This window comes from Arachis hypogaea, chromosome 10 (assembly GCF_003086295.3).
Source record: "Arachis hypogaea cultivar Tifrunner chromosome 10, arahy.Tifrunner.gnm2.J5K5, whole genome shotgun sequence".
Lineage (NCBI taxonomy): Eukaryota > Viridiplantae > Streptophyta > Magnoliopsida > Fabales > Fabaceae > Arachis > Arachis hypogaea.
The window spans coordinates 32,856,971-32,870,393 of NC_092045.1; the positions used below are offsets into that span (position 1 = coordinate 32,856,971).

At 35.9% G+C, this 13,423-nt stretch overlaps 1 long non-coding RNA gene across 1 annotated transcript; it reads left to right on the forward strand.

Annotated features, from left to right (window-relative positions):
* The first annotated feature begins 7,019 nt into the window (after nucleotides 1–7,019).
* LOC140175838 (uncharacterized) lies at nucleotides 7,020–10,724 on the forward strand. Its single transcript, XR_011866576.1, has 2 exons — nucleotides 7,020–8,007; nucleotides 10,072–10,724. It is a non-coding gene; the product is annotated as an uncharacterized lncRNA (long non-coding RNA).
* The last annotated feature ends 2,699 nt before the right edge of the window (nucleotides 10,725–13,423 follow it).

Genomic DNA, 13,423 nt, shown 5'->3' on the forward strand with positions numbered 1-13,423 from the left:
GCGTTCAACTCCGGATCATGACGTTTTTCTGGCGTTTAACTCCAGACAGCAGCATGAACTTGGCGTTCAACGCCAAGTTACGTCGTCATTCTTCGAATAAAGCATGGACTATTATATATTGCTGGAAAGCCCTGGATGTCTACTTTCCAACGCCGTTGAGAGCGCGCCAATTGGAGTTTTGTAGCTCTAGAAAATCCATTTCGAGTGCAGGGAGGTCAGATTCCAACAGCATCAGCAGTCCTTTTGTCAGCCTTCTTCAGAGTTTTGCTCAAGTCCCTCAATTTCAGCCAGAATTTACCTGAAATCACAGAAAAACACACAAACTCATAGTAAAGTCCAGAAATGTGAATTTAACATAAAAACTAATGAAAACATCCCTAAAAGTAGCTCAAACTAACTAAAAACTATATAAAAACAATGTCAAAAAGCGTATAAATTATCCGCTCATCAGATATGAACACCAATCACTAAAAAGATACAAATACCAATATATAATTCCAAACCACTCTTGAGATCCTATCAAATCACTGCACTTGCTGAAAGCACAAATGTTTTCTATCTTCTTCCTGCAATTACCTTTACTCTCACTTTTCTCAAATCAGATCAACACTCCAGCCACATTTCCATGTGAAACAAAAACGTATATATAGATCAAAAAGATAGAGAGTTGGTGTTGTATTATTATCATTACCGGCCTACATAATAACAAAACCATTTCTTGAAGAGACATGAAGATTAATTTGGAGACTATATTTTGCAATGAACAAAAATGATACAGCTTGATGTTGTTGGTATAACGCGAAATCAGCGTGACTTACCCAACAAAATAGGGAAGATTCAAGGCACAGAGGCGACACCGCAGATCACCTATACCAACTACCAGAATGGTCAGATTTCTTCCAAAGATCATAAAGGCAGAGGATTTTTACCGCGACAGCACATACGGAAACAATCTTCTTAATCTTGCTAAAATTAAACCTCCAGAACAACTGAAGCCATCCAGAAATAGAAAACATACAAAATCTCAAATCAAAGACAACAAAAATAGACAAGAAAATCCTAAATCAAAGAAATTAAAGACCCAGTCCCAGACAAAGAAATAAATCGAAAGAATACCACGTAATAGATATCTTAGTCGCCCAGCATCACCGGCATTTCACCAGCTAAAACTAACAGCGCCATCGCCGTGATTGTGATCTGAGACGAAGATTCTGCTCAGCTCGGTGAGTTAGGGTTTCCAGATGGGGTTGATGAAAATGGTGTTTAAGAGATGGCTTTTCATATGGAGATATATGACTTACTGAAATGAGGTTTTGAGAACCAGGGAGAGCCATAAAGAGAGCATGGATGGACAGCGATTATATAGACTAGAATGAGTTTGTGGGCTATAGAGGAGAGAACAAAGCAGAAGGGGGGATTTAGATTTTCAAAAGGGAGAGAGAGAAATTGAAGTGAAAGATAGATAGATAGATAGATAGATAATAGGAGAGATTTTTTATTCTGGTTAACTGAGAGAATGACGCGTGGCTTCAGGAGCCACGGTCATTATACAAGTAGTAGATTAGTTATGAGTATTTCACCTCATTATACCCTAAAGAAAGGGTGTGGGGCGCAGCATGGTGAAGAGAGGAAGAAGAGAGAAAACCCTAACTCTCTTTGATCTTCAAATCACCATAACTTTCTCTCCGGAGCTCCAATTGACGAGCTGTTTGCGGCCACGCGTCGCTCTTATCATCCTTTACAATTCTATCTAAGTTTTGTGGTGAGTATTCTATTCATCTCTGCATAGTTTTCGAGTTTCCCCACTGCTATGCATTTTTAGGGTGGTTAGAGTTAAAATCTTGTGATTTTAGTTGTTTAGAAATATTCTAACATGGATTCTAAGTGGTTTCTATCCCTATGTCATATGGACTGGGGTAAGATGTGCTTAAACCCTTGTGATTTATCAATTTCATGAACCCTAGGTTAATGTATATATGTGAAATTGGTTATGTTAGTGTATTTGGTGATTTTGGTGCACAATTGGGAGATTGGTGTTGCTTGAGGAGCTTTGGTGAGGCTTGGAGCTAAGGTTGGTGGAGACTTCTAAAGAAGAGGCTCAATTGATTTGGCTGCAAGAGGTACGGTTTAAGTTTCATTTAAGTACCGTGTGGTGTGATGAGAATTCCTAGGCTAGATACCCCTAGGAATAAGTTTAGATTGTGTAAATGGTTGGTGGTAATATGCATAGTTGATATGTATGTAAATTAATGATTAGGTGGAGAATTGTGTAAATTGTATGTTTAGGGTGTTGAAAATTTGATGAATTGGATAATGAGTATTGGTTTGTGAAAATATGCTATTAAATTGTGAATTTGGGCCGGAGGCTGGAAAGAGGTAAGGAAGGTAAGTTGATGTGTGTATTGTGTGATGATATGACTAATTGGATGGATTTTAGATATTGAATGTGTGAATAATTGGGTTGGTTCTTGAATAATAAGGTTTGAGGAATTGAAGTGTGGAATTTGATAGTTTTGGGTGAAATTGTGTAGATGAGGTATGTTGGGCTTTGGTTGGGTGTAATTGTGTGAATGTGATTGAGTTGTGGTTAGTTAGATGAGTGGAAATAAATTTGGCTTGTGAAAATTGGAAAAATTGGTGATTTCTAAGTTTGGGTAAAAACTGAATTTTGACCAAATCAGGTGGTCCGTAACTCGGTCCACAGAGTTTGAAATCCTTCAAAAAATGGATTTTTATGAAATTTTATTCAAAGATCTTTCCAAAAGTCAAAAATGGTTGAAAAAGAAATTTTGTAGAAGAAGTTATGTGCGTTGGAAGCTTGGGGTTTAAAATTGTGAATTCTGCAGCTTTTTAACTTAGTAAAATTTTTGGCAGAACGCAATCCCACGAGAAGGCGTGGACGACACAAATGCATCGTTTTTAAATTTTCACTCCCCACACGTGCGCATGGTCCATGCGTACGCATCGATGTGCTGCATCAGTTGACAAGCCAAATTCCCGAGAGTTGTGCGTGACTTGTGCTGGTTTTGTGCGTGGGGCACAAAATGCACCCACGCGTACCCGTGGCTGACGCATAGGCATCACTTGATTTTCCTCCCATCCATACGTGCGCGTGGGCGACGCATACGCGTCGCTGTACTTTTTTGGCATTTTACGCGTGCGCATGGGCGTCGCGCATGCGTGACCCTGTTTTCACCCCAATATTGATTTTTGAGTTGTTAAAGCCAAATTTCAGACTTCTAAGTCTCCTTTCTCACCCTTTATGTCCTAAATACTTATAGTATTCCTAGCAATGAAAATAGGCTAGGAGATGTGGTAACTTTATGGATGAAGTAAGGAGAGATTTAATGATGAGTCAAGACTAATGATGACTATATGGGTGTTGAGGGTGATGAGAAAAGTGCGGTGTATATCGTGGGCCAAAGGGCTGTATTTGATAGTTATTATTGGCTGGTTATGGGTTGTGCCATGAGCCGGATGGCTATGATGGATATTGATTTATGGCTGGAAATGAAATTAAGACTTTGAATGATTGCTTTATCTTGAGTTCTTTTCTCGAAAGTGCGACCCCAGAGAAATGGAAGAAGGTGAGGATCTCCTTCCTTGTTCTTCCTGGTATTGTAAAATTGCCCCCAGCGAGATGGTGGGAGGTTAGGATCCCCTCCTTGGTTCCTCCTAGGCATGTGAGAACGTACCTCCTGGGTAGTAGCAAGGGTTATGGTTGCGCCCCACTTGCTTCAGGTTGGTTAATATAGAGGCTCCTCGGGTTGACGCAAGGGTTGTGGCTTTGCCCCCACTTGCCTCGGGTTATGATGAGTGCTGTATAAATGTGCAATCATGTGATGTATAAATGATGATATGGTCATGATGAATGATTATGGAATATTATGAATGAATGTGGAATGATTATCTGAGATATGAGTTTTCCTGGATGAAGGCAGTGACTAGCCACCACGTGCTCCAGGTTGGGACTCGATACTCTCCTGACCCTATGTCTTAAGTGTGGCCAGACACTGTGAAAGTTTCGGATGAGCTTGTCCCCGTGGATAAACACCAGTGTGGGTGTTGTATGGATAAACACCAGTGTGAGTGTTGTATGGATAAACACCAGTGTGGGTGTTGTATGATTGTAATTATGATTATGATCATATTATGATTGAGAATAACTCAAGTTGGGATGCACGACAGAGGGACAGTCCAATCACTACTAGAAAACTAGTTATTACAGACGGATATTTCCGACGGATTTTATCCCACAGAAATACAGACGGAATTTCAGAGGGATTTTTTGTCAGAAAATAAAAAAATGAATTAGCATAAATTACAGACGGAAAAGAAAATCCGGCGATAATTCTGTCAGAAAAATTAATTTTTTTTGTGGGAAATGGTTACAGACGAATTTTCCGTCTGTAATTAAATGGACAAAAACGGTGTGTTTTGTTAAATTATTACAGACGGAAAAATCCGTCTGTAATTTAAAAATTTCCGTCGGTAATACTGACTTAAACCTAAACGTTGCTTCTATACCTTCGAGCTCCACAGTTACACTCCACAGTTTCACAAGCAGCTTCAGACTCCATTCACACTCCAAATCTTGCTCCTCAGTGCCCTATTCTTCCATCACCACTGTTCCATAACCACAGTCATCCACCGCATTCTTCCATCATCAACACCTTTGGGACTTCCATCACTCTCGTCGTCGTTGTCAATCATCACTCTCGGTAAACCTAACTCTACTTTTATGAGTATAAATTTTAATCCTCCTTCAGTGACTTTTTCTTCTCTTCAAACCCAACATCGATGGTGACTATATTTTCTTCCAATTAGTTTAATTGCTGCTTGATTTCATTTCCAATTTGGGATTAAGCTAGGGTTTGCTTTTGATTTTGTGATTTATTTGGTTTCTTTGATGAATTTTTTATTTAATCAAAGCATTTCGAATGATGCATGTAAGCTGTTTGATGAAAAGCCTCGGAAACATTCTTCTATCTTGTTATGTGCTTTCTCATAAGAAAACATACTTGCTCTCCTAACTACATAGTGGTTTTCTGTGAAGGTCCCTTGAACAAACAGAACCTGGAGTTTTTCTGAGCTGAGTTGGAGCTGAATCCAAGGTACGTGATTAAATTCGTTCTTGTCACATCCTATATATTACGGAAATTAAACTTTAAAAATCTTGATCAAAAGTTTAGTAGTGACCTCATATCGAAGATAGTGTTTGTTTCGGTGTGGTACTGAAATTAGTTCAATCCTTTAGGGTTAATGTTAATTAATTATTTTTAATTGACAAGTTCCTTTCATGATAGGTAATATATATGCATCAAACTCCGTTTAATGTAACTGGAAGTCTGGAAGCATGGACAGGTGGAACCAGAACTACATTATTATCATCATTTTGTTGGTTCTCACTTGGTTCCTTGTTTTCATTATCATCATGATAATATATCTTACGCATTGTAAAAGAAACAAATAATCAAATATATAGGAACCTTTGTATATATTAGGAGCCTACTAATAAAAGTCTATAACAAACTAAATCCCGGAAGGGACTGAAATTAGGGGCACTGCGTTGATTTGATCGAAGGCTAAGTTTTGTAATTTTTTTCCCACGAGAAATTTTGGACTAACACTTTGTTTTGCAATAAATTTTTATATTTTAAAAAATTTACTTTAGTCAAATATATAAAATCTTCTATCGTTTCAAAAAGGGGATTAATTTGTCTTATAAAATCTTCTATTCAACTTCCCCATCCTGACATCAAGTGTTCTCATTGCTTTATTCTATGACAAACTTTACTTATTTATTTATTTAAATTATTAATTAGTTTATCATATTAATAAAATGTATTTTACTTAAATAATGGAAATAAATAAACAAAATTATTTGAAAATTAAAATAAAAAGATAATAACATTGTTATATTTGCCGACCCTGCTCTTTACTATATTACCTGGTTTATCTATGCGTCTGAGTGTGTATGTGTCAGAAAGGGAATGATATAATAGTTTATAATACTGGTGGATTTTTGGCTTTCCATGAGCTAATCTGCCTCTAATAACAGTTGGCTAATTGCTATTGAGTTGCTATTCTCTTGTAGAGGAGAAACGACCGGGTACTTAACTTTGTTTTGTGCCCCTTTTTACTGTCAGTATATGCCATCTATATGAGATTGACTTATTAATAGGCAATGTTTATTGGTTGTAAGACTCACTGACTAATGTACTTTTGTAAAATAGAACCTTTTGGTGGTAATTTGTGAATGGCTGAAATCTGTAATTCATGTTAAATATATTGTCATAAAGGTTAGTTTCATGTTAGCGTACTACAAATTTGCAGGTTACAGATGGAACATTCCTTAAAGAACCTGGTTCTGGTGCAGTAGCAACTGTTGATAATAAAAAGTTCTTTGTTGGGACATTGGATTGGATCACCAGGTACTAGAGTATTTGATTTTTATCATTCTCTGAAAATATACAGGGTAGGATGCACCTCAAATTTTATTTATTTTTAAAATTTAATTTATTTAAAGGAATTTTTTTCCATTTTTTTCAAATGAATGTAGCATATTGCTGATTATGCTTGCTTTAGATTCATCCATGTTACTAAGATACTGGATGGTAGCTTTGTTCTTTTTTTTTTCTTAACAAAAATGTATATACATATTTACACTCAGATTTTGAAATGAAATGAAAATGTGCGTTAAATGCAAAATAATAGAATAATATTCATTCTGATTTCTTTTTTTTTTTCTTTTAACCCCGTCATTGTTGAGATCCAATTTAAGAGAAATCCTTTCTATAAACGCCACTCTCTAATGCAGTCCAAGTAGGAAAATCAAAGATACTATTTTAATAATTTCAGTGTTGTCGTTTTGGAAAAGGAAGGTAAAGGCAATTGGTCCAATCCAAATTAGCTTCTTTCAGTTTCAATTGTAAACGCATATTAATTCAATCTTAATTTCCTCTGCCTAGTTAATTGAAGTTGATAAGTAACGTGGTAGTTTCCCACAAAATATCATGGCGCTATTATCTCATGGTTTGGTAGGTTGTATTATCATGATTAGCATATATATATTGTTGGTAGTTTCCCAAAAAATTCGAATCTTAAGATGCCTTTTGTTCTTCACATGTTAGCATATATATATTTAGCTTGATAGTTAAAATAAATCTGCACATAGATATACTTGATTTCTTATTTAACTTGATTATTTACCATCTCAGAATTCTTATAAACTATAACAAAACATTGTTGAAAAATTATTAGCTACTGCAATTGGGATTGCAAAGAAGCCAGAAAATACTGAAAAATTCATTGTTGTAAGTTTGCACTCATTCTGTTTTGAAGTTATTGTAGTTGGCTTCACACCATCTTGTATTAAAACTCTGCACTAGAACCAGAGTTTTCACACCATCATATAGCTGAGGATATTGACATTAGATATGAGCAATTCTATTTTAAATATTTAGTTTCAATTCTAGCTAGTAGTTTTTAAATATTAACATGTCTCATATGAATACATTAATTTGCTATGTCAATGTTTACTAATAAATACAGGTCCAACATGGTGAAAATGATGTAAATGCTTTAACTTCTGCTGTTTGTTTGGGATGAAGTCAAGAATCATTGCATAGTTTTTTTTGTTTTTTGTTTTTTTTTAAATCTCTAGTATAGAACTTATTCTCCTAATAGTAATAGATACTAGTAACTAGTATTGGTGCTCAATTCTCCTAAAGTCTCCTCTCCCCCATGTCACAAGTTTCTCTTCTGCCACTTATTAGTTCTCTCTTCTTTGATTTTCTTTTTTGAATGTGCATTCACTTCTTTAATTATTAAAATCATGTTAGCTGATGAACTGTTCATGTTCCCATAGCAATTCCCTAACTCTCTCTCTCTCTCTCTCTCTCTCTCTCTCTCTTATTGCACAGTAGTTAATTGTTAGAAGATTAATTTGTGTGTTCGCTCAGAGATTTTTGGTCCAATCTCTTCAACTTTTTGCTTGGATTTCAGGTTAGTGCAATTTTTGTATTGTAAACTTCATTGATTTCTAGGATATTGTATGATAAAAGAAATATTGCTTATGTTGTGTTGTTGCTTGTATTGCATTGAAAACATTGATATGGTTAAATATTTCTAGGTTATTGCTTATGAGAGATGAAATGTTACTTGTGTTGGATAATTTCTAGGTACTAAAAACATCGAATTCGTAAGATATGTCTTGGCACCATCGAGTGTGGATGTATGATAGGTTGAATCCAACAAGAGGGGGTATTAAACCTGAGTTTTATGACAAGGTTGAGGATTTTATAGAAATGATTAGTAAGTTAGATGTTGTGAAGTCGGAAGGAAAGTGTAGATGCCCATGCGTTAAGTGTAGATGCACAAACTATAAAGAGCTGAACATTATTAAGATGCATTTGTGGGAAAAGGGGTTTATGCCAAATTATTGGATTTGGACAGAACATGGAGAGATTGATGACATAGGGATTAATCAGATGGGATTCAATAATTGTAGGGAAGGTGGTTCAGGAAGTGGTGCAAATGTGGAAGAATGTGATATGTATGACATTAGCTGGGAAGACAACTCCAGAAGGTATCATGAAATGGTTTTCGATTCTGCTGGTCCATAGGATCCTCATGTAGAGGCTAAAAACTTTTTTGATCTTCTTGAGGCAGCTCAAAAGCCTTTGTGGGAAAGTTGTGTGCACTCTCAACTATCGATAGCTGTTAGAATGCTATGCATTAAGGCCGAGGGAAACCAATCGCAGGAGTCATTTAAGCAATGGACGACCTTAATTAGGGAAATTGCTCCTGAGGGTAGTGCCATACCTAGGGATTACTATGAAGCTAAGAAGTTAGTGCAAAAGCTTGGATTGAAGGCAATTAAAATAGATTGTTGCTCAAATAATTGCATGTTGTATCGAAAAGATGATGCTGTTCTAACTAGTTGCAAGTTTTGTTAAGCACCTAGATTCAAGCCTATTTCTGATGGTGGTTGTAAGTCCAAGAGAGTTCCTGTCAGATGGATGCACTACTTACCCTTAATCCCTAGACTTCGAAGGCTTTATGCGTCAATGAGTTCAGCTCCGCATATGACGTGGCACATCAAAAACCAACATGATGATGGCGTGATGACCCATCTATCACATGGGGAGGCATGGAAAAGCTTTGACCGTATCCACTCTGATTTTGCTTTGGATCCTAGAAACATTAGGTTAGGTCTTTGCTCTGATGGGTTTACCCCAAATATCCAATTTAGCAAGCCTTATTCTTGTTGGCCCGTAGTTGTTATTCCATATAATCTACCTCCTGGGATGTGTATGAAAGATCCTTATTTGTTCTTGACTTGCTTAATACCTGGTCCTAATAACCCTAAAGCCAACATTGATGTATTCCCCTAATTGACGAATTAAATGAGTTGTGGAATCCTGGTGTTTTGAAATATGATATTGTAGAAAAGAAGAATTTTGTCTTAAAGGCGGCATTGATGTGGACTATCAATGATTTTCCGGCTTATGGGATGTTGTCTGGGTGAATGACACAAGAAAGATTGTCATGTCCTATTTGCATGGAGGATACCAAGTCTTTTACACTATCACATGGAGGCAAGGCATCATGGTTTGATTGTCATCGGAGGTTTTTGCCGATAAACCACCCTTATAGGCGCAATAAGAATGACTTCAGGAAGAATAAAATAGAAAGTGAAGAGGCTCCTACCAGATTAAGTGGTTTGGAGATTTGGCAAAGGGTTAAAGGACTTGGGAAGATATCAGATAATGGAAAGTGGATCAAATCGCGAGAGTATGGTATTACTCACAATTGGACTAAGCAAAGTGTGTTTTGGGAGTTACCTTATTGGAAGGATAACCTGGTTCGTCACTTTCTTGATGTAATGCACATAGAGAAGAATGTGCTTGATAACTGATGAGCGGATAATTTATACGCTTTTTGGCATTGTTTTTATATAGTTTTTAGTTAGTTTGAGCTACTTTTAGGGATGTTTTCATTAGTTTTTATGTTAAATTCACATTTCTGGACTTTACTATGAGTTTGTGTGTTTTTCTGTGATTTCAGGTAAATTCTGGCTGACATTGAGGGACTTGAGCAAAACTCTGAAGAAGGCTGACAAAAGGACTGCTGATGCTGTTGGAATCTGACCTCCCTGTACTCGAAATGGATTTTCTAGAGCTACAGAACTCCAATTGGCGCGCTCTCAACGGCGTTGGAAAGTAGACATCCAGGACTTTCCAGCAATATATAATAGTCCATGCTTTATTTGAAGAATGACGATGTAACTTGGCGTTGAACGCCAAGTTCATGCTGCTGTCTGGAGTTAAACGCCAGAAAAACGTCATGATCCGGAGTTGAACGCCCAAAACACGTCATAACTCGGAGTTCAACTCCAAGAGAAGCCTTAGCTCGTGGATTGATCAAGCTCAGCCCAAACATACACCAAGTGGGCCCCGGAAGTGGATTTATGCATCAATTACTTACTCATGTAAACCCTAGGAGCTAGTTTATTATAAATAGAACTTTTTACTATCATATTATTATCCTGGATTGTATTTTGAATCCTGTGATCACGTTTTGGGGGCTGGCCATTCGGCCATGCCTGAACCTTTCACTTATGTATTTTCAACGGTGGAGTTTCTGCACACCATAGATTAAGGGTGTGGAGCTCTGCTGTACCTCAAGTATTAATGCAGTTCTATTCTCTTTTATTCAAATCTCTCTTATTCTTATTCCAAGATATTCATTCGTACCCAAGAACATGATGAATGTGATGATAAGTAACCCTCATTATCATTCTCACTTATGAACGCACGTGATTGACAACCACTTCCGTTCTACATGCAACCGAGCTTGAATGTGTATCTCTTAGATTCCCCAACAGAATCTTCGTGGTATAAGCTAGATAGATGGCGGCATTTATGAGGATCCGGAAAGTCTCACCTTGTCTGTGGTATTCCGAGTAGGATCCTGGGAATCCGGAAAGTCTAACCTTGTCTGTGGTATTCCGAGTAGGATTCCGGTAATGAATGACTGTGACGTGCTTCAAACTTGCAAGTGCTGGGCGTTAGTGACAGACGCAAAAGAATCAAGGGATTCTATTCCAGTAGGCGCAGGAACCAACCAGTGATTAGCCGTACTGTGACAGAGTGCGTGAGCATAGTTTTCACTGCGAGGATGGGATGTAACCATCAACCATGGGTGATGCCTCCAGACGATTAGCCGTGCGAGTGACAGCCGCATAGGATCATTTTCCCGAGAGGATTGAAAGTAGCCACCGCTGATGGTGAACCCCTATACACAGCTTGCCATGGAAAGGAGTAAGAAGGATTGAGTTGAAGCAGGAGAATAGCAAGCGTCCTTGAGCATACAGTATCTCCATTCGCTTATCTGAAATTCCCACCAATGAATCTGCATAAGTATTCTATCCCTTTTATTATTTATTTTCTTATTTCTATTTTCGAAAACCCATAAACCAATTTAATCTGCCTAACTGAGATTTACAAGGTGACCATAGCTTGCTTCATACCAACAATCTCTGTGGGATCGACCCTTACTCACGTAAGGTTTATTACTTGGACGACCCAGTACACTTGCTGGTTAGCTGAACGGAGTTGTGAATTCAAATAAAGACAATTATTGAATAAATTCATACAAGTACAAAGAGCATGTGATCACAATTTCGTCCACCAAGTTTTTGGCGCCGTTGCCGGGGATTGTTTGAGTATGGACAACTGACGGTTCATCTTGTTGCTCAGATTAGGTAATTTTCTTTTCAAAAATCTTTTTCAAAAATTTTTCTTTTTATTTTTCGTTTTTCCAAACTATAGTTTCGAAAAAAATTAATAAAAAATATAAAAAAATTAGAAAATCATAAAAATCAAAAATATTTTGTGTTTCTTGTTTGAGTCTTGAGTCAATTTTTAAGTTTGGTGTCAATTGCATGTTTTTAAAATTTTTCTTGCATTTTTCGAAAATCTCATGCATTCATAGTGTTCTTCATGATCTTCAAGTTGTTCTTGACAAGTCTTCTTGTTTGATCTTGATGAATTCTTGTTTAGTGTTGTTTGTTGTTTTTCATGTGCATTTTTGCATTCATATTTTCCATGCATTAAAAATTTCTAAGTTTGGTGTCTTGCATGTTTTCTTTGCATCAAAATTTTTCAAAATTATGTTCTTGATGTTCATCATGATCTTCAAAGTGTTCTTGGTGTTCATCTTGACATTCATAGCATTCTTGCATGCATCTTGTGTCTTGATCCAAAATTTTCATGTTTTGGGTCATTTTTGTGTTTTTCTTTAAAAATTCAAAAATCAAAAAAATATCTTTTCCTTATTTTCCTCCAAATTTTCGAAATTTTGGGTTGACTTGGTCAAAAATTTTCAAAATTAGTTGTTTCTTACAAGTCAAGTCAAAATTTCAATTTTAAAAATCTTATCTTTTCAAAATCTTTTTTTCAAAAATCATATCTTTTTCATTTTTTTTTTCATTTTCGAAAATTTCAAAATTATTTTTCAAAATATTTTCAAAATCTTTTTCTTATCGTTTTATCAACTTTTCGAAAATTAAGCTAACAATTAATGTGATTGGTTCAAAAATTTGAAGTTTGTTACTTTCTTGTTAAGAAAGGTTCAATCTTTAAATTCTAGAATCCTATCTTGTAGTTTCTTGTTAGTTAAGAAATTTTTAAAATTAAATCTTTTTCAATTATTTTTTTCAAATATATCTTTTTATCTTTTATCTTATCTTTTTCAAAAAATTTTATCTTTTTCAAAATTTGATTTTAAAATATCTTATCTAACTTCTTATCTTTTTATCTTTTTCAAATTTTGATTTCAAATCTTTTTCAATCAACTAACTAACTTTTTGTTTGTTTCTTATCTTTTTCAAAACTACCTAACTACTTTTCCCTCTCTAATTTTCGAAAATACCTCCCTCTCTTTTTCAAAAATTCTTTTTGTTTTAAATTTTAATTTTAATCTTATCTTATCTCTAATTTTCAAAAATTACTAACCCCTTTTTCAAAATTATTTTCGAATTTCTCCCTCTCTTTTCTTCTTCTAATTAATTATTTAATTACACTTCTCTTCACCTCTCTTCATCCAAAAATCCGAATCTTTCTTCTACCCCTTTCTTCTTCTACTAACATAAAGGAATCTCTATACTGTGACATAGAGGATTCCTCTTTCTTTTCTTGTTTTCTTCTCTTTCATATGAGCAGGAACAGGGAAAAGGGCACTCTTGTTGAAGTTGATCCAGAACCTGAAAGGACTCTGAAGAGAAAATTAAGAGAAGCTAAATTACAACAATCCAGAAACAACCTTTCAGAAATTTTCGAACAAGAGAAGGACATGGCAGCCGAAAATAATAATAATAATAATGCAAGGAGAATGCTTGGTGACTTCACAAAGCCAA